Genomic DNA, 22,813 nt, shown 5'->3' on the forward strand with positions numbered 1-22,813 from the left:
ACACACACACTCTCTCTCTCTCTCTCTCTCTCTCTCTCTCTCTCTCTCTCTCTCTCTCTCTCTCTCTCTCTCTCTCTCTCTCTCTCTCTCTCTCTCTCTCTCTCTCTGTGTGGGTACTTGTATTATTTACTAGAAACATAAAAAATAAGAGTCACATGTGAACTATATGGGTGGCAAAGAAGCTAAAGAAATCATAGTATACCACAGAACCAAATCATCCCTATAAAGGACGCATGCATATTGCATGATCCAAACTACTAGTGAAGAAGATCTCTAAGTTAGATTATATGACTATGTAGTGTAAAAAGAGAATCAAATATGATCACATTTCGAAGAGTCTAATTATGCAAATAGCCCTATAAATGCAAAAAGTGAAAAATAATATTCACATGCAACTTCATAGCATTTGTCAAATTGGGTTTCCCATAAGCCCTATCTCACAAATGCATGGTAGCTTTGACTACATGATGCCAAACCTCAAATAAAAAAGACCATGTCTTCCTTGCCACCAAGTGAGAGAGAAATCAATGATGATAGGTGTCCTCACTTGTATTACAAAGAAGCAAGAACCATTGGAAATATTGACTTGAAAGTGCAAAAGTAAGAGGGAGACCATCCACTAACATTCTCCAAATGGATATTTTGAAGAGGGTTTTATTAAGTCAGCCCATCATCATTGTGGATTTCCACCAAGCTCTACCTTGCGGAGACACTGAATGGAATTGCCCTTATGTGCAAACTTATCCGGATCCTTGATAAACAAGGGTGCACTATCATGTGCAAGAGCATTGCCCAATTTTTTTGGTTATTGGATGGTGCCTTGTAATTTAAAAATGAAATGAGAAGAGAGAGAGAGAGAGATGAAATGAAATATTAACGTCTACAAAAGGCCAAAATGACCTATGAGACCATGAGTTACAATCATGTGTATGATGGTACGACTGTCTAGGCAAAATATGTATGTAGCACAAAGTAAAATAAGAAAGGAAACTAACTATGGCTATGTATAAAACATAGAGCTATATCTAGTAACAATGAGCTCCAAATGGTACAATCTCATGTGGGTGTGGAGGACCTAGCTCTATCCCGAGCAATAATCCCATGTATCTGCCTATGAAGGTGTCGTTGGTGTCTGTGTCGAGGCCTAGGACATCTGAATCGACTAAGCTGAATGGCTCGACCAATCAATACTCCTTGTCTATGTGTGGACTGTGACGGTGAGAGAGACTCTCATGTGGACTCTGGTTGTAACTGTATTGAAGTCTTATGAGTCTCCTTTGCAAAGAAGTCTATGAGCTACCTCTATGAAGGGCCTTGATGTCCTGGAGCAACTGTACTCCTGAGGCGCATGTCACAAAGCCGTTGTATCTCAAGAAGAAAGAGGCCAAGGCATCGTTAATCGGTAAAATCTATGACTGTAGATAGTGGTCCAAATCCATCTTTAAAGAGATGGTGGAAACGACCACGGACCTCATAATACATTGGGCAGTGGCGGATATAATGCTTCTCTATCTCTAGCTCTAATTGGCATATCTGGCATATGCACTCCTCTAGTGGGATGGATCTATATCTGCCAGTCTCAATCTCTAGCTGATATGAGGAGGTGCGCAACTGGCCAATAGTACATCTGATCCCATGGGAAAGGTGGGTGTCCGTGTATCTCAGGCGAACAATAAATCCATCATCTATAGTATGAAGGAAATGCTCACAGTAGAAAGCCATCTTTGTCCCTAGCTCCTGCCCTGGCATCAACCGTGTTCGCCTAATATCCAACTGGGTAAGATCTTGCGGATCTCTAACCTGCTCAGATCAAGAGATGGCGCATCAAGGGGGTACTGGAAGGGTAACTTGTCCATGCTAAAGCCATGTAGCTCAAACCAGGCCAACATCTTTGCATACCAACATGAAGTATCACCCTCTTTGGCAAGCTGCCTGGAGGACTCAAGGTGCATACATGTGTCTGGGTAAGTCCCATAGGCTATGTATGTATGCGACCGATTGGGTGAGGGCCTCTACCACAATCAATGTAGCTGCTATCTCGGCTCTGATGATCTCATGTGGCACTGAGGCCTTACATCTGATCATCTTGGATATCATGGACACTAGGGGTTTTTCCATCGACCTCCATCTGTCATAAGTGCGCCCTAATCTACTATGTGACCAGTGTATCGAAGAGCCATAGCTTGGTGCGGGGTTCTTGGAATTGCACTTGTGAGCACATCCTCTCCAAACCACCTAGTGCTGTGTATTCGCAAGTTAGTCTAGTGTTTGCTGCCTCTTGCATAGAAAAGGTGGGCCCTGTGATGAATAAGACTCCCAAGTATGTATAAGAATCCACATACTCCAACTCCTCAGATCCATATGTGAATTTAGGTGTTGATCTCCTGACCCACTGTGGTGTAGTATTAAATACCATCACCTTGGTTTTGCCAGGGTTCATTGAAAGCCCATTGTCCAAAGTATAGGAGTGTAGTGCATCCAAGTGTCTCTGTAGACCCTCTGGAGAGTCAGCTATCAACATAATGTCATCTGCATATAATAGGAGAGGTATCCAAGTGCCAGCTAGTGGAGCTCCTCTATCTCCTTCCTATGAAATGTAATCAGCAATCCCATCAATGTACATGCCAAATAATATCGAAGAGAGGGGGCATCCCTGCTTCACCCCAATGGTGGAGTAAATAGATTCCGAAAGGCCCTTAGGTGTCTGGACTCTGCCCACAACTCTCTCATACATTGCCAAAATATCTCAACTGAGCTTTTTCCGTACTCACATGGCATGCAATCTATTTATCAACCTATCTCTCGGTACTGTGTCAAAGGCTTTGCGGAAGTCCACAAAGCAGCAGTAGGTCTATTGGCCATGGGCCCTTCCCTCCTCAATTATCGCTTTGTGTGTGAGGATGTGATCCAATGCGGAGGCCTCTCCTAAAGCTAGCCTGTCCATGTGCTCTAAGACCCCACATCTCTCCCACCTGCTTAACTCATGCTCAAGGATGGAAGCATATAACTTAGCCAATGTATGCCCAACCATGATAGTCTGATGGTTACTGGGTAGAGTAGGGTCCCGTAACTTGAGGATAGGCACAATAGTGTTCGTGCTCCAGCTTTTTGGTAGGCCTTCACACATGGCTCTGTTAAACATATAAGGAATCCTGCCACCAAATCTCTAGCATGGATCAAGTGCTCGGATACTAATCCATCATGATCTTGTGCCTTTCCTTTGCTAAGTCTGTCAATGGCCTCTCGGACCCTACTTTCTGTAAAAAAAGTGGTGGTCTCTGGACAAGGCTCAAGTGGGTCAGGAAGAGGTGGCTGACCCTCCACAGTATAAAGACTAGCTACATACTCCTCCCATACAACGGTGGACGTAATAAGTGTGGTCGGGCAATGCTCTCTGAAAAGCCTCCAAGCCTCTCTAGAGTCCTAGCTCAAGAATTACTGATATAGGTCTCGCTAGGCCAAGAATATTCTCTTCTTCCAGCATGTGAGGCGTCTAAAGAGTATCGGTGCCTGTGTGTGGGTAGTGGACCCCATTGCTAACTCTCTCTGTAGCCATGCTCTGGTCTCATGTTACTCATCATCATACCAGCTATTCCGAGGTGTCACCCCGGTGGAGGCTCTTTGTGTGGGTCATGAGTGTGGGAAGGCTACACCTGCAGTGATGTGTAGGGCCTCACTGAACTGTTGAGTCAGCTCCTGTAATGGAACATTGGGTCAGCATCATGTAACAATCTAAGGATCTCCGCCTCATAGGTATCCTCTGTCTCTCTGGAAAAGAGGTATCTCTTGTGTCAATGAGCTGCATGATGGGTCTGCGTGTCAGTGAATTGGAGGTCGATGGTGAATGATAGGTTGTTGAGATATCGAGCTCCACTCGTGATATGCCAAGGTGACCGTTGTGCATTTATGCCACCGACTTGTCAGTTGTTGCAGATGCGGTTGGTACACCGCCCATGAATAATAGCTAGATGACAGCTATCCTTATCTACTCTAGTTCGTGGCTCAGTTAGTATGCCACCTTAGTTAGTTGAGTTTGGTTTGAGACCCATATATAGGGTTCTTCTATTTCTATGTACTAGAGTTCTTTTTGGCTTACACAACTAAGAAGAGGAAAACTGTTTTCAGCCTCCACCTTTGTGTGTATTCCCCCATTGTGCAAGCAAGAAAGCTACAAGTGAGACACCTTCCTTCTCTCCCACAATCTTAACATGGTATCAGAGCCTTGTTCATGGTAAGGAGCTCAAGAAAGCAAACCAAATTCGCGGTGTTCTGGTAAGAGGACCAGTGTTGCTTTCATTTTTCTGTTTTGGGAGCAAGTCTCTGCAGGTAGCACAGCCGAAAAGTGCAAGAGTGCATTGTCTCAGATTGAGACGCCCTTCGCGATGTAGCAAGAGGGCAATATATGCTGCAGGTAAGGGCTTTAGCCCTTAGCTGCTCTGTTTTTTTTATTTGAGGCCATTTCGGGGCCTGTTTTGGAGGTGGAAGTTTTCTGCACGCACTCAGGAAAAGGCCCAGTTTTATGCTGTGCGACCACTGTTCTACAGGTCGGTGAAAAGATACTGTAGAAATTGCATCGTATGCCTGTGCGCAGAGACATTGGGAGTTACAGAATCATCCTTGTTGCCTGTTGATACAAAATCGTCACTAGGAAGTGACTGTATGGTCAAATACCACTTTCGTCAGTTTTGCAGATTTGCCCTTGTGAGGCTGAAACTGTGTTCTTTGCAGTGACAGAATTTTTTGCAGTGTTCTGTAATGGCGTCTGATTCTCTTTCACAGATTGTCACTGAAAAGCTTGACAAGAACAACTTCCAAGCATGGAAGTTCAGAATGACGAATTTCCTTATGGGAAAAGGATATTGGGAATTCGTTGCAGGAAATGAAGAAGAACCAGTTCTTCCTGATGTTCCCAATCAACAGCAAATGCAGGCATTTAAAGCATGGCATGAGAGAGCCAGGAAAGTTATGTACTGGCTGTCTATCAGCATTTCAGACTCTATGATTGTGCATATTCAAGATGCAAGTATGCCAAAGGAGGCATGGGATACTTTGTCAAAAATGTATAGCACAAATACGCAAGCCAGGAAAATGCAGCTCAAGCAAGAGTTGCACAATATGCAAAGAGAAAGTATGAGCATCAATGACTACCACATGAAGGTGAAGAAGATTGCAGATGCACTTGCTTCCATTGGGTCGCCAGTGGAAGATGATGATTTAGTTTCTGTGACCTTGAATGGTCTAGGAAAGGATTATGCACAGTTCCGAACATCCATTTCAGTTTGTGAAAGATTTCCTGATTTTGAGGAGTTGATTGCTCTTCTGATTTTTGAGGAGCAGAGAAATGGTGGTGCATCTTCTTCAAGAGGAACTTCAAAAGAAGCTGTCTTCTACTCAAATGCTGGAAGAGGTAGAGGAGGCCGATCTGGAGGCCGTGGTAGAAATCAGAATATGTAGCAAACTCAAGAAAACCAGTCCTTTGGAGGAGGACGTGGTAACTCTAGAGGCAGGGGGAGCCAAAGAGGTCATGGTGGATGGCAAAGAGGCCAAAATGCAAACAGCAATGTTGAATGCTACTACTGTGGTAAAATGGGTCATACGGCTAAAGACTGCTATAAAAAATAGAATGACATCATGAATGGAAAATTGCAACAAGGGAATTATGCATCTTCTAGTAGACAGGGTGATGACAGAAATGAGCATTTGTTTATGGTGCAGCACATGACCAATTCTATGACAAGTGCAGAAGAAAGCAACGATGTGTGGTATGTTGACTCAGGTGCATCAAACCACATGACAGGTCATGCAGAATGGATGCAAGATGCAAGAAAAATGGAAAAACCAGGATTTGTGGAGACTGGTGATGATACTGCACATCCTATTGTGCAGATTGGAAAAATTCCTTTGTCTATGCAGGATGGGAAAAAGAAATACTTGTCGGATGTATTTCATGTCCCAAATATCACCAAGAACCTAGTTTCTGTTGGTCAAATGGTTGAGCAGGGCTTGCAGGTGAGATTTAATTCTCATGGATGCTTTGTTGAGGATATGAAAAATAAAGGTCGCTTGATAGCAAAAGGAAAGAAGAAGGGCAGAATGTTTACATTGGATGCAGACATGCCTGAATTGAGTGCAGCAATGTTTGCACATGGGACCAGTGTAGTTGCAGATATTGATATCTGGCATAAATGCATTGGTCATGTTAATGTACAGCGACTTAAATCAATGCAAGCCCAAAATATTGTTGCAGGATTGCCTAAATTTAAGGTTGTAGAAATGCATAAGGTATGTGAAGCATGTCAGTTTGGAAAACAGGCAAGGAAACCATTTCCTAGACATGATCAAGAGAGTAAGAAGTCATTGGAATTAATCCACTCTGATGTGTGGACTACTAAAGCTGCATCTCTTGGAGACTGTCATTATTTTGTCACTTTTATTGATGACTATAGCAGAAAAGTTTGGGTGTATTTTATGAAAAAGAAAAGTGAAGTTTTTGGGCATTTCAAAACTCTTAAAGCTATGGTTGAAAAAGAAACAGGCCTACAAATAAAATGCCTAAGGTCAGATGGAGGGGGAGAGTACCTCTCAAATGAGTTTACAAGGTTCCTACAGGAACATGGCATAAAGTAGCAATATTCCTGCAGTCATACCCCACAACAAAATGGAATTGCAGAAAGGAAAAACAGACATATTGGAGAGGTATCTCGTGCCATACTCAACGAAAAAGACTTGCTAGATTTTTACTGGGCTGAAGCAGTTGCTACAGCAGTCTACATAATGAACAGGACTCCCACTACAGCAATACATGGGATGACTCCAAAGGAGAGGTATACTGGTAGGAAACTAGATATTTCTCATTTGAAGATTTTTGGTTGCATTGCCTATGTTCATGTGCCAGATGAGTTGAGATCTAAGTTGGATCCAAAAGTTGAGAAGTGCATCTTTATTGGTTACTCTCTGCACAGTAGAAAGGGTATAGATGCTATAACCCTTCTACTCATAAGTTTACAGTGAGCAGAGATGTTATTTTTTATTAGATGAGTAGCTGGTATAAACCAGTAAATGTGATTGATGATGTAGATGCACAAAATGGTAATGCTGCACAGAATTCACAGCAGCAGTCACAAAATATTAGTGGACCTGGAGCGTCCTCTAGCAGTGGTTCATATTCTTCGCCATGGACAGGCAGATTGAGATCAGGAGAATCTTCTCAAAGCAATGCAGATAGTGGTATTCAGGTATCACGAAAAGGAAAAGAGAAGGTAGATCAGCCCATGTTTGATGTGAATGTAGGTCACTCTTATGTGGATGGTGAATCCACTGGCTCAGAACAGAGCATTGATGATGAGTTGGGTATTCCTTCTATTGTTACACCTGGAGTAAGGAAGACCAGGGATGTTTTGACAGCACATGGGAGTGAACCTACTTTACGTAGGTCTACCAGAGCTAGGTATCCTGTGGATAGGCTAAAATATGATGGATTTACAGTCATTCACTATGCCTATATGGTCAAAGTGATACAGGAACCAGAACCCACTTCTTTTGAGCAAGCCATGGGAAAAGAAAAATGGGAGAAAGCCATGGATGAAGAAATGGATGCCTTGGAAGCAAATGCTACATGGGAATTGGTACCTTTGCCTAAAGGTAAGGATGCAATTGGTTGTAAGTGGGTTTATAAGGTGAAGCACAATGCAGATGGTTCTGTGAACAGATACAAGGCAAGATTAGTAGTCAAGGGGCATGCACAAACATATGGCATGAAGAAACATTCAGTCCAGTTGCAAGGATGGCAACCGTAAGAGCAGTCATTGCTATGGCTGCATCAAAGGAATGGTCGTTACATCAGATGGATGTAAAGAATGCCTTCTTGCATGGTGATTTGCAAGAAGAGGTATATATGGAGCAGCCACCAGGTTATGTGCATGCTGTTCATCCTGAGTTTGTTTGCAGGTTGAAGAAAGCCTTGTATGGCTTGAAGCAAGCACCTAGAGCATGGTCTGACAAGATAGGACAGTATCTTGTCACTATTGGCTTTCAGATTTCCAAGGCAGATTTCTCACTTTATGTGAGAAAAACAGAGAAAGGTATTATGCTACTTGTCATTTATGTTGATGATTTGATTATGACATGTGACAGTGATGAAGATATCCTTCATGTGAAAATGCTATTGAAGCAGAAGTTTGAGATGAAGGATTTGGGAGAGCTGCGTTATTTCTTGGGCATTGAGGTGATTAGATCACCAAGTGGGATACGGCTCTTGTAGAGGCAGTATGGATTGGACATGCTGTCCAAATATGGGATGACAGGCTGTAAGCCTATTTCAGTTCCTTTGGAGCAGAATGTGAAGGAGCGCAGATGCAGGTGAGCTTCTAGAAGACCCTACTATGTATAGACGCATAGTAGGAAGTTTGATTTATATGACTATTGCCAGGCCAGATTTGAGCTATGCTGTTGGATTGGTAAGTCAGTTTATGCAGGCTCCAAGGAAACTGCATTTGGATGCGGCTAGACGCATACTCAGGTATGTGAAGTCCACATTGCAGTATGGACTACTTTATGAGATTGGGATTTAGATACAGTTGTATGGATACACTGATGCTGATTGGGCTGGTAGTATTTTTGATAGACGATCTACCAATGGATATGTGTTCTCTTTTGGGAGTGTTGCAGTCACTTGGAGCAGCAAGAAACAGCCTACAGTTGCCTTGTCGAGCACAGAGGCTAAGTACAGGGGCGTAGCAATAGCTGCATGTGAGGTAGCTTAGTTGCATAAGCTACTTTATGATATGCATCAGCCTATAGATGGGCCAGTTGTCATTTATTGTGACAAGATGAGTAGTATACACTTGGCAAATAACCCATTCTATCATGCTAGAACAAAGCACATTGAGGTGCATTATCACTATGTGCGGGAGAGGGTGTTACTAGGTCTTATTGATCTAGTTTATGTCAGCACAGAGGATCAGGTAGTTGACATATTCACGAAGGCATTGGGCGCAGAGAAGCTGCATAAGTTCAGAGACCTGCTTGGTGTGCAGGAATTGGGATTGAGCTCGAGGGAGAGTGTTGAGATATCGAGCTCCACTCGTGATATGCCAGGGTGACCGTTGTGCATTTATGTCACCGACTTGTCAGTTGATGCAGTTGGTACACCGCCCATGAATAATAGCTAGATGACAGCTATCCTTATCTACTCTAGTTCGTGGCTCAGTTAGTATGCCACCTTAGTTAGTTGAGTTTGGTTTGAGACCCATATATAGGGTTCTTCTATTTCTATGTACTAGAGTTCTTTTTGGCTTACACAACTAAGAAGAGGAAAACTATTTTCAGCCTCCACCTTTGTGTGTATTCCCCCATTGTGCAAGCAAGAAAGCTACAAGTGAGACTCCTTCCTTCTCTCCCACAATCTTGACATAGGTAGGCATGATCCATTGCAACTCCGAGAAGGAGTGGGGATACTGAGAGGTCTTGGATGTGAGATATTAGCATCGGTGGGGCAAGAACGTAGTTTACTGTGTTGGCACCATGTCGATGAGGATAACATGTGAAGACACCAGATAGGGGGTATCTAGCCAAGCCATTGAGAATGGCCAACCTATGTGTTGTGCCCATCTCCACAAGGTATCTCCCATATTTGGTGACTTCCCCCATATCCTGAGATGTCCTCTCCAGCTGTAGCTTTGACACATCCTGCTCCTGTAGCATCTCGTTAGATGCATCAAAGAAAGACACTTGATGGGAGGCTGTCTTATCATTAAAGTCTCCTAGTAAGATAACCTCTCCCTCCTTCGAGAACTCCCAAATATCCTCATCCAAAGCCACATATGGTGATTGCCCCTTGGATGGGGCGTATCGGGATGTCATGGGGGGAAATAGCATATGGCAACATACAAAGTGCGTTCCTCACCACGCACTCTCACCCACATGTATATGGCCTGCTCATCTCTGTGGACTACCTGGATCATTTGTTGTAGCTCCTCCCTGAATAACACTGCCACTTCCCAACCCGCGATTACTGTGGTCTGTGTGTGTCTCCTTCCTACAAGCAGACTCCCACCTATAGCCTTTCACCCGTGGAAGTGTAGTATGTGGTCCCTGATGTGTCTCTGAGTAGAACACTATATCTCTCCCTCTAAATGTCTCCTCAAAAGCTCCCACATCCAATCGGAGGGCTCCATTATAGTTCCAGACTGCCACTGCAAGGCTGGTCCCATAGGTCTCACGTCATCATTTGTGGCGCCTCTCCATGACTACCACTCTCCCTCCTCTGTAGTAGAAGGCGAGTTTGCCCTCCTCCTTGGCTGCCTTAATTTTTGGCATGCACTCCCTCATGTGGGCTAGTTGGGTTGGTGTGAGATCGTCACCCAAAAACACACCGGTCCCCTTCAATGTATAGCGTTGAGCTAGGAAGTTTCTCCTAGCCAGAGAGAGAGAGAGAGAGAGAGAGAGAGAGAGAGAGAGAGAGAGAGAGAGAGAGAGAGAGAGAGAGAGAGAGAGAGAGAGAGAGAGAGAGAGAGAGAGAGAGAGAGAGAGTGTGTGTGTGTGTGTGTGTGTGTGTGTGTGTGAGGGAGAGATGAGGCAGAGAAAAACACTACTTTGTTTCTAGAATTTAAGGTTAATTATGCACTGGGAAAAAGCCTCTACCCATCCCCTCAAAACTATATGAGTATTCCTTTATAGATTAGGTGTGGACAAATTCATCAAGATGATATGGTTGGCCAAGATTAGAGCTCATAACTTTGATACTACTAGCTAGAGGTTTAAAGCTTGTCAACCACACCACTTTCTTTAATAAAGTTGATTATCCTCCTACCGCTTGGGTCGAATCTCCCCTACCAACATCTATCTATCACCTAGATATTGTGGAACAAATCATTCATTGACACATTAGTTGAACACTCCATTTTGCATAATGAACTAGCCATCCAAGCCTATTTGCCACCACCCTAAAATAAAGTGGTCAAACATATTCTTATGCTAATGCAAAAAAAAAAACTATGATCAATCACTAGTTCTTGAATTCTTTAAGGGAAACTCTTTTGGATAAGAAATAAAGCATGCAAAAGGTATTCATTCACTTTATAAGGTGGCTTTGATGAGTAAAACATTTTTATTGATCCATTTGAATGAAAGAATTGTGGATGTTTACAAGGCCAAGGCTTTAGCTCTTGAGTAAGAGAAGGCTCATATAATGATATCAAACCTCAAATGTTGGCTTAACTATCTATAACAAATCCCTCTAAATTGGTAAAATGGAAAAAAGAAAAAAACTGCATCTCATTAACATTAATAAGACTCAAGAGATGCGCTAGTTGAAATGATTGTTAGTTCTTGATCAAGGCTCAATTGGGGCACATATCCCTCTTGGGTTATCCTTCTGGGCTCATCATGTTGCCTCCTTATTTGGTGAGCATTTATAGCAAAGTTGGGCTCATCATTGTCATGAAGCCAATCGAGGGAGATCACGTGTTAGATAAGGCATGTTGTTGCCTCCTTATTTGGGGAGCATTTATAGCAAAGTTGGGCCCATCATTGTCATGAAGCCAACGAAGGGAGATTGCAAGTGTTAGACAAGGCATGTTGTTACTTTCTTAGCCATGTAGAGAAAGCTTACCAAACCTCCATGTCAACTAGCTATTATACATCTCCTTCAATAAACGTATGTAAACTTAGAAAATAAATTACTTCCATATAAAGAAGAGAAAGCATCGAGTGCTAGCATTGGTTTTGTAACTTTCAAGGACTTGCATATATTGCAAGCCAAGCATTGTAGGATATCAACACTCAAATGAGAATGCCTTCCCCTTCCATGATTGCCATTGAACTAGTTAGAAGATAGTGAAAAGCTAAAAGAGCACCTCCTACTAGAGATGCCTATTAGCACCATTTAGGTAGCAGTGTGCTTTCTAGATTAATTTAGCAAGTTATTTTGTGAAAGCACTTCTACCTTTTTTGCTCTTTTTTTTGTCGTTCACCATTGGTAGCTTTCAATTCCCCATATAATGTAGGAAGGTTACAAAATGCAAATGTTATGGATCATGTTCAAGTATAGATTATGTGGATGCAAAACTCCAAATGGGCAACAACTATTATCTTGCAATTTCTATCAAACTTCTTGATTTTTCTTAGCATGTATTGCATAATCTCAACAACTTTGGTATATTATCCAATTTCAAAGGTCATTTGACTTTATTAGGGGAGCAACACAAACTTACAAAGACGGTTCTTTTCTATCTTGTTAACTTGATATTCCTTAGGGGCCTTCTAGAAACTTCCTTGGAGGCTCTATTGCTACACATGTGACAATGTTATGAAGAGGGCATGAGATGCAGAGATATAAAACAACTCACAATTACATCTTTTTCTCACAAATTCTTGCCTATCAACAACAACCTTTTCAGTTAAATCTGCTCTTTAGGAGTTTCATATGACAATTGCTCCCATTGCATGAATCAAGTAGAAAATATAAGAGATCAAGAAACAACTATTGGAAGTATATGAAGAAGAAATTTTGCCATTTGACTATAGTATTGTTACATAGGAAAGCTTACAAGAGGAATTGCATTTTGATGAGAGTGCAAGCAATTCTACACATGCAATCTCCCAACTACCACGGATTGGGAGTTCTTTGGGAATAGATGTTGAAGGAGAAGATTTAGAAGCAATGAGACGCACTTGCCAATAAGTGTGAGCATTTGACTATGTGCAATACTATGCCTTCAATCTAACCATTTTTGCTATGACCCTCATCTACTCATCCTTTGTACCAGTTATTATACTAATAGCCCCCTTGTACTTTGGTTACAAGTATATCGTAGATAGGTATAACTTCATGTTTAAGCTCAGAGTTCATGGTTTTCCCACAACTAACGATGGAAAGTTAATGGGCACTATGTTGAGGGTTATGAAGCTTTCCATATTTTTTTATCTTCTTGCTATGTTACACTTATTTTATGTCAAGGGGAATCAAGATAAGTTACAGTTTTTGTGCACCTTAATTGTGGTGGTGCTAGTTTGTGCCAAGCATGGCATTTAAATATATGCCCTCCCAAGGATCTCTTTGATCTAGTGGTGCTTAAAAAGACTCCATTGAGAACTTCGTAAATGGGCCCATGGATTATGAAGTATTTGTTGAGATATCGAGCTCCACTCGTGATATGCCAGGGTGATCGTTGTGCAGTTATGTCACCGACGTGTTAGTTGCAGATGCGGTTGGTACACCGCCCATGAATAATAGCTGCATGACAGCTATCCTTATCTACTCTAGTTCGTGGCTCAGTAGTATGCCACCTTAGTTAGTTGAGTTTGGTTTGAGACCCATATATAGGGTTCTTCTATTTCTTTGTATGAGAGTTCTTTTGGCTTACACAACTAAGAAGAGGAAAACTGTTTTCAGCCTCCACCCTTGTGTGTATTTCCCCATTGTGTAAGAAAGAAAGCTACAAGTGAGACTCCTTCCTTCTCTCCCACAATCTTGACATGGTATCAGAGCCTTGTTCGTGGTAAGGAGCTCAAGAAAGCAAGCCAAGCTCGCAGTGTTCTGGTAAGAGGAGCAGTGTTGCTTTCATTTTCTGTTTTGGGAGCAGATCTCTGCAAGTAGCACAGCCGGAAATTGCAAGAGTGCACTGTCTCAGGTTGAGACGCCCTTCGCGGTGAAGCAAGAGGGCAGTATATGCTGCGGGTGAGGGCTTAAGCCCTCGGCGACCTTGTTTTTTTTATTTGAGGCCATTTCGGGGCCTGTTTTGGAGGCGGAAGTTTTCTACAAGCACTCAGGAAAAAGCCCTGTTTTATGCTGTGCGACCACTGTTCTACAGGTCGGTGAAAAGTTACCACAGATATTGCATCGTATGCTCGTGTGCAGAGACATTGGGAGTTACAGAATCATCCTTGGTTCCTGTATATGCAAAATCGTCACTAGGAAGTGACTGTGTGGTTAAATACCACTTTCGTCAGTTTTGCAGATTTGCCCTTGTGAGGCTGAAGCTGTGTTCTCTGCAGTGACAGAATTTTTTGCAGGATTCTGTAATGGTGTTTGATTCTCTTTCACAGATTGTAACTGAAAAGCTTGACAAGAACAACTTCCAAGCATGGAAGTTTAGAATGACGAATTTCCTTATGGGAAAAGGATATTGGGAATTTGTTGCAGGAAATGAAGAAGAACCAGTTCTTCCTCATGTTCCCAATCAACAGCAAATGCAGGCATGAGAGAGCCAGGAAAGTTATGTACTGGCTGTCTATCAGTATTTCAGACTCTATGATTGTGCATATTCAGGATGCAAGTACGCCAAAGGAGGCATGGGATACTTTGTCAAAAATGTACAGCACAAATACTCAAGCCAGGAAAATGCAGCTCAAGCAAGAGTTGCATAATGTGCAAAGAGAAAATATGAGCATCAATGACTACCACATGAAGGTGAAGAAGATTGCAGATGCACTTGCTTCCATTGGGTCGCCACTGGAAGATGATGATTTAGTTTCTGTGACCTTGAATGGTCTAGGAAAGGATTATGCACAGTTTCGGACATCCATTTCAGTTTGTGAAAGATTTCCTGATTTTGAGGAGTTAATTGCTCTTCTAATTTCTGAGGAGCAGAGAAATGGTGGTGCATCTTCTTCAGGAGGAACTTCAAAAGAAGCTGTCTTCTACTCAAATGCTGGAAGAGGTAGAGGCAGAGGTAGAGGAGGCCGATTTGGAGGCCGTGGCAAAAATCAGAATATGCAGCAAACTCAAGAAAACCAGTCCTATGGAGGAGGACGTGGTAACTGTAGAGGCAGGGGGAGCCAAAGAGGTCGTGGTGGATGGCAAAGAGGCCAAAATGCAAACAGTAATGTTGAATGCTACTACTATGGCAAAATGGGTCATATGGCTAAAGACTGCTATAAAAAGCAGAATGACATCATGAATGAAAAACTGCAACAAGGGATTTATGCATCTTCTAGTAGACAGGGTGATGATAGAAATGAGCATTTGTTCATGGTGCAGCACATGAACAATTATGTGACAAGTGCAAAAGAAAGCAACAATGTATGGTATGTTGACTCAGGTGCATCAAACCACATGACGGGTCATGCAGAATGGATGGAGGATGCAAGGAAAATTGAAAAACCAGGATTTGTGGAGACTGGTGATGATACTGCACATCCTATTGAGCAGATTGAAAAAATTCCTTTGTCTATGCAGGATGGGAAAAAGAAATACCTGTCCGATGTATTTCATGTCCCAAATATCACCAAGAATCTGGTTTCTGTTGGTCAAATGGTTGAGCAGGGCTTGCAGGTTAGATTTAATCCTAATGGATGCTTTGTTGAGAATATGAAAAATAAAGGTCGCTTGATAGCAAAAGGAAAGAAGAAGGGCAGAATGTTTACATTGGATGCAGACATGTCTGAATTGAGTGCAGCAAAGTGCACATGGGACCAGTGTAGTTGCCGATATTGATATCTGGCATAAACGCATTGGTCATGTTAATGTACAGCGACTTAAATCAATGCAGGCCCAAAATATTGTTGCAGGATTGCCTAAATTCAAGGTTGCAGAAATGCATAAGGTATGTGAAGCCTGTCAGTTTGGAAAACATGCAAGGAAACCATTTCCTAGACATGTTCAAGAGAGTAAGAAGCCATTGGAATTAATCCACTCTGATGTGTGGACTACTAAAGCTGCATCTCTTGGAGGCTGTCATTATTTTGTCACTTTTATTGATGACTATAGCAGAAAAGTTTGGGTGTATTTTATGAAAAAGAAAAGTGAAGTTTTTGGGCATTTCAAAACTCTTAAAGCTATGGTTGAAAAAGAAACAGGTCTGCAAATAAAATGCCTAAGGTCAGATGGAGGGGGAGAGTACCTCTCAATTGAGTTTGCAAGGTTCTTGCAGGAGCATGGCATAAAGCAGCAATATTCATGCAGTCATACCCCACAACAAAATGGAATTGTAGAAAGAAAAAACAGTCATATTGGAGAGGTATCTCGTGCCATGCTCAACGAAAAAGACTTGCCAGATTTTTACTGGGCTGAAGCAGTTGCTACAGCAGTCTATATAATGAACAGGACTCCCACTACAGCAATACATGGGATGACTCCAGAGGAGAGGTATACTGGTAGGAAACCAGATATTTCTCATTTGAAAATTTTTGGTTATATTGCCTATGTACATGTGCCAGATGAGTTGAGATCCAAGTTGGATCCAAAAGTTGAGAAGTGCATCTTTATTGGTTACTCTCTGCAGCAAAAAGGGTATAGATGCTATAACCCTTCTACTCGTAAGTTTACAGTGAGCAGAGATGTTGTTTTTGATGAGATGAGTAGCTGGTATAAACCAGTAAATGTGATTGATGATGTAGATGCACAAAATGGTAATGCTGCACAGAATTCACAGCAGCAATCACAAAATATTAGTGGACCTGGAGCGTCCTCTAGCAGTGGTTCACATTCTTCGCCATGGACAGGCAGATTGAGATCAGGAGAATCTTCTCAAAGCAATGTAGATAGTGGTATGCAGGTATCACGAAAAGGAAAAGAGAAGGTAGATCAGCCCATGTTTGATGTGAATGCAGGTCACTCTTATGTGGATGGTGAATCTAGTGGCTCAGAACAGAGCATTGATGATGAGTTGGGTATTCCTTCTATTGTTACACCTGGAGTAAGGAAGACCAGGGATGTTTTGACAGCACCTGGGAGTGAACCTACTTTGCGCAGGTCTACCAGAGCTAGGTATCCTATGGATAGACTGAAATATGATGGATTTACAGCCATTCACTATGCATATATGGTCAAAGTGATACAAGAACCAGAACCCACTTCTTTTGAGCAAGCCATGGGAAAAGAAAAATGGGAGAAAGCCATGGATGAAGAAATGGATGCCTTGGAAGCAAATGCTACATGGGAATTGGTACCTTTGCCTAAAGGTAAGAATGCAATTGGCTGTAAGTGGGTTTATAAGGTGAAGCACAATGCAGATGGTTCTGTGAATAGATACAAGGCAAGATTAGTAGTCAAGGGGTATGCACAAACATATGGCATTGATTATGAAGAAACATTCAGTCTGGTTGCAAGGATGGCAACCGTCAGAGCAGTCATTGCTATGGCTGCATCAAAGGAATGGTCTTTACATCAGATGGATGTAAAGAATGCCTTCTTGCATGGTGATTTGCAAGAAGAGGTATATATGGAGCAGCCACCAGGTTATGTGCATGCTGTTCATCGTGAGTTTGTTTGGAGGTTGAAGAAAGCCTTATATGGCTTGAAGCAAGCACCTAGAGCATGGTCTGACAAGATAGGACAGTATCTTGTCACTATTGGCTTTCAGATTTCCAAGGCAGATTTCTCACTTTATGTGAGAAAAACAGAGAAAGGTATTATGCTGCTTGTCATTTATGTTGATGATTTGATTATGACAGGTAACAGTGATGAAGATATCCTTCATGTGAAAATGCTATTGAAGCAAAAGTTTGAGATGAAGGATTTGGGAGAGCTGCGGTATTTCTTGGGCATTGAGGTGATTAGATCACCAAGTGGGATACAGCTCTTGTAGAGGCAGTATGGATTGGACATGCTGTCCAAATATGGGATGACAGGTTGTAAGCCTATTTCAGTTCCTTTGGAGCAGAACGTGAAGCTGAGCACAGATGCAGGTGAGCTTCTAGAAGACCCTACTATGTATAGACGCATAGTAGGAAGTTTGATTTATATGACTATTACCAGGCCAGATTTGAGCTATGCTGTTGGATTGGTAAGTCAGTTTATGCAGGCTCCAAGGAAACTGCATTTGGATGCGGCTAGACGGATACTCAGGTATGTGAAGTCCACATTGCAGTATGGACTATTTTATGAGACTGGGGTTCAGATACAGTTGCATGGATACACTGATACTGATTGGGTTGGTAGCATTTCTGATAGACGATCTACCAGTGGATATGTGTTCTCTTTTGGGAGTGCTGCAGTCACTTGGAGCAGCAAGAAACAACCTACAGTTGCCTTATCCAGCACATAGGCTGAGTACAGGGGCGCAGCAATGGCTGCATGTGAGGTAGCTTGGTTGCATAAGCTACTTTATGATATGCATCAGCCTACAGATGGGCCAGTTGTCATTTATTGCGACAACATGAGTAGTATATACTTGGCAAATAACCTAGTCTATCATGCTAGAACAAAGCACATTGAGGTGCATTATCACTATGTGCGGGAGAGGGCTTTACTGGGTCTTATTGATCTAGTTTATGTCAGCACAGAGGATCAAGTAGCTGACATATTCACGAAGGCATTGGGTGCAGAGAAGCTGCGCAAGTTCAGAGACCTGCTTGGTGTGCAGGAATTGGGATTGAGCTCGAGGGGGAGTGTTGAGATATCGAGCTCCACTCGTGATATGCCAGGGTGACCGTTGTGCAGTTATGTCACCGACGTGTTAGTTGCAGATGCGGTTGGTACACCGCCCATGAATAATAGCTACATGACAGCTATCCTTATCTACTCTAGTTCGTGGCTCAGTTAGTATGCCACCTTAGTTAGTTGAGTTTGGTTTGAGACCCATATATAGGGTTCTTCTATTTCTTTGTACGAGAGTTCTTTTGGCTTACACAACTAAGAAGAGGAAAACTGTTTTCAGCCTCCACCCTTGTGTGTATTCCCCCATTGTGCAAGCAAGAAAGCTACAAGTGAGACTCCTTCCTTCTCTCCCACAATCTTGACAGTATTTGCTTGGCCCACCAACTTTGATTGGGACAATTCTACCAATTCATCAATGTAACTTTACAAATCATATTATGATGCATGATGTACATAAAAAATCTAGCAAAATAAGGGTTTTACTACATGATTGCTAGACTAGATTCATCTAAACATTGTATACACAATGTGACATAAAAATATACACTCATGGGTCATCTCAAGTATAAGTTCCAACAAGGAAATATCCATTACACAATTATTTTGCTTCAATTGAAACAAGCATATGAGTATCAATGAGCCAAGCTTAATTATCACACTTCATGCCAAGAAGACATTAACTTGAAAATAGCATTATGAGCAGGTGTATTTCATTGTATACCCTCAATCAAGTGTGGGGTGTATTGTAAATGATGCGATGGAAAGTGGTGTAGAATATAGAAGAGTTGTTTCCGTCACGCCGCATTCGGCCCGTCCAAGCGATCGCTTTTGGGCCGAGTCCACTTGGCCAAAACCCTAGTCGGCCCGGCCCTCGGTCCGTCCGAGGCAACTGTCCAAGTCAACTCACTCGGCTGTCCGAGTCCAAGCTCTTTGCCACGTGGCACATCCATCCCTCGGCCCGTTCGAGCCTCGAATTCGGCACTCAGCCACACCCTGGATTCGGCCCTCAGCCAAGCGCCATTCGGCCCGTCCGAATTACCCTAACCAAACCTGCCATTCGGCCCGTCCAAATAAAAATCATCCGAGTCAAATCTGGAAATTCGGCCCTCGACCCTGTGCCTCGGCCCGCGTCCAAGTGACCTACTTGGACCCTGCAATTCGGACCAATTGGTCCGAGTGCAACTTTTTGTCAAATCTGTCAAAAATTTGACCTGACCCGGCAAATACGCATTAGTGCAACTTGTCAAAAACCCTTCGGGTGCTCAGAACTTGATTCTAGCACACGTGATAAGAGAAATTGTAGTACACAGCTGCTTAGCGGTTGGCAGTAGACAGTTGAGGGACCCAAGGACTTGGACGCGAGCCGTTGAACCGTAAAACCTGATCGATCGGAAGCGAACAAGGCAACATACAAGGAAACCCTAAACCCTGACTAAACGGCCGGAAAATGGACCTACAAGCCTATCAGGCCCGAAACGAGCAAGAGTGAGTAAGATGCCGAGGAATTGCTTGTGGCACTCGCATTGAATTTCTGCACTTGAAGTACACTTAAGAAAGCTGAAAGCCTGATTGGGCACAAGTGCACGAGAAACAACACACTCACCGAGTGACCATAAATTGAGGTTGTATTCAATAATCAAAGGAACTCACTCAGATAAATCGCTCAAGGAACCCACCAATAGAAGAGGACCCAAGACATAGACAAAACGTGAAGTGCAGGGAAGAACCAAGCAAGGAGGGCCAACAACGAGGATCTGCACGACTATTCAACCTGATCGACAGCACAGCGGGGCGCAAGAATTCGACCATGACAGAAGAAAGCTCAGACCATCGGTCTAATGAGGAGCTCGATTTGAGTGTACTCCCAGATGCTATACAGCAGATGGTGAGCAGTTACGACGCGCATGTCTGGTACGAGCACCGCGGCAAGACAGCAGATGCAATCATTGCAGACCTAGAGGAGGAGAGAAGGCTAGCCCGCAAGGCATTGCAAGGCATAGCTGATTATAATAGGGATCAACAGGCTAGGAGCCAAAGGCAAAGCATGGAGCTGCATGAGGTGCAGCGAGTGCTAAACTTGACTGGCCGAAACCGAACAGACCATGAGAGAGCGCTAGAGGGAGACCTGACACTGAGCGAGCTCCTCATGAAACGGCTACTTGATAACACCGCAATAGAGCAGAGTGCCACCACACTAGCGACGTCTCTGCTTGTAGGATTAGGGGCAAACCAGGGCTCAAAGAGCCAGGCCAAAATACCGATTGTTGCCAAGCAACTCGACAAGTACCAACCGCATGACGATCCATACAGCTTTGTTGAGCAGTTTGAGCAAGTCTGCGAAGCCAACGGCCTCAACGACCAGACTCAACGTTCGCAAGCATTCGGGCTTTGCTTAGGCGACAAGGGTAGTACGTGGTATACAAGCCTGGATGCCATGGAACGAGCCAACTTCAATAATCTCAAGGATCTCTTCGTCAAGAGGTTTGCCGAGCCTAGATACTTCGATAACCTGCTAGTACGCTTGATGAATGTCAAGCAGAAAGAAAAGGAGGACATCCGCGACTACGTGACCCATGTGAGAAGTCTCTTTAAGAGAATCCCTCTAGGCGAGCGTCCGACTGACAGAGCAGTTTGAACTGTATTCATCAGCGGAATTAGAGACGAGGAGTTATACAAGGCATTGGCAGGCAATTCAAGCTTGCAACAGGACGTGGTGGCTAGAGTTTTTGAGGAAGCCATCAGAGTCGATGACTAGCTGAAAGAGCGGAGCTCTAGGAGCTCAAATCTAGAAGAGACCAACCCGTGAAGCTTAGAGAGAACGTTAGCCTCTAGTGAGCGGTCAAACCCATCATCCCAAGATAAGGGGAAGGTCACCGAGACAGACCAAGGCTTGGCTAAGGTCAAGATGGAATTAGCCAAGATACAAGACATGTTGAGATGACCAATGCGCCCGCACATCTAGTGCATGTACTGTGGCGAAAACCACTTGCCAACCAAGTGTCAAGTCCCTAGGTCAAGACCTTGCGCTAACTGCGGTAGGTTCAGCCACGATATCACACATTGCAGACTTCCATACTCGCAACCCTACGGCCAGCCTTATCTAGCTAGCAGGCCGTAGAGCCATTCTTCGGAAGGGGAGCCCCATTGGCTCTACCGGTGCCTAACGATATGAAACCAGCTGTCCCTAGAATGGACATAAATCCTACATGCATTCCTAGACCACCTGGTCCTTATGTGACCCATCCACCGAGCGACGCTTCAGTACACTATGTGGAGGAGCCGAATGATGAAGAGACCTACATATACCCTTACATCTTGCATGATGACGAGGGCAACGCAATCCTCATGGATTATTGACCCGTGCCGGTGATGGCATTAGGAGGAGGAGGGGATAGGCCTAGGAGGGCAGCCACAGGATCCAGTCACTTGTTGGACTTGCCGACACCCCGGTCATGTCTCATCACGCTGCCCTAAAAGAGAGCAGCATAACAGGGACAAGGCTGACCAAAGGTGCGCAGAGTGCGGAATCACCCATCTTTTCATTGACTGCCCAAAGCGGAAGTCGTCCTCTAGCTCAGCTAATTTGCCATCCATGCCATTGGAGTTGTTTGGTGTCAAAAACCTCGATGGGGAGGCCACACCTATTCCCTTGCGAGCTATGACCCGAGCCCAAACGAAGTAGGCCGGCATCTCTCTGCCAGGACCTAGCAACCTTGACGCAACCTCAATAGGAAAGAAAAGCTGCAGGCGGAAAAAGAAGAGATCGGAAGCTAAGGTCGCATTAAAGACCGAGAGTGCTAAGTCTTTACCTACTAGGAAGAAAGTCTCAGACGCAAAGGCAAAGACTTCAGCCCCTAAGACAGCCGAAAAGGGAAGCGCTAAGATAGGGGAATACCCGCATCCAAAGCGACAATTAGATGCCATAGAAAAGGTAAAGGAATGGGTGAGGGAGGCTCAACAGCATCTCAAAGATGCTGAACCCATCATAGAGGACGAGATCGATGATCTCTCCAGCATAAGCATGCCAATGTCACCGCCGAAGCGGCCGAAGCCACTGTGCCACAAGCAATGCCGCTGAGACCAAGCCTAGATGCAACAGAGCCGCACATCAGCCGCGGCCATTGGCCCGGTTAGTCTAGGCTAAAAGAAGGACGAGTATCTAACGATCTCTTGCCCACGCTAGTGACCACCCCTGTAACACTTAGCCTGGGGGATCTTCTTAAGTAGCATCATGCCCTATGGCAAGACCTTAAGCAGTGGGTCGAGGGATCACAAGAGCAGGTCACGACAAACCCTCGAGACCAGGATGCAGAAACACAATTGCCAAGCCTGAAGTTGCACTCCTTGCCTAAATCTTTGCACGTCAACGCCTTTTGGGAAGGCTCTGAGATACACGCAGTCCTGTCGATCCTAGCCCTGGGTGACACAACAAGGAAGGGAATCGTAGACACGAGAGCCGGGGTTAGTGTGCTTAGCCATGCAGTGCTGCAGACT

General features: G+C 43.7%; 2 pseudogenes; one reads left to right on the forward strand and one right to left on the reverse strand.

The window, feature by feature from the left end:
* Positions 1-3,630: 3,630 nt before the first annotated feature.
* On the reverse strand, positions 3,631-11,622 carry LOC148032732 (uncharacterized; annotated as a pseudogene).
* Positions 11,623-11,654: 32 nt separating this feature from the next.
* LOC148032733 (hyperosmolality-gated Ca2+ permeable channel 4.1-like) lies at positions 11,655-13,166 on the forward strand (annotated as a pseudogene).
* Positions 13,167-22,813: the final 9,647 nt, after the last annotated feature.

Source organism: Lygodium microphyllum, chromosome 8 (assembly GCF_053477565.2).
Source record: "Lygodium microphyllum isolate KBCC chromosome 8, Lygodium_microphyllum_v1.1.10, whole genome shotgun sequence".
Classification (NCBI taxonomy): domain Eukaryota; kingdom Viridiplantae; phylum Streptophyta; class Polypodiopsida; order Schizaeales; family Lygodiaceae; genus Lygodium; species Lygodium microphyllum.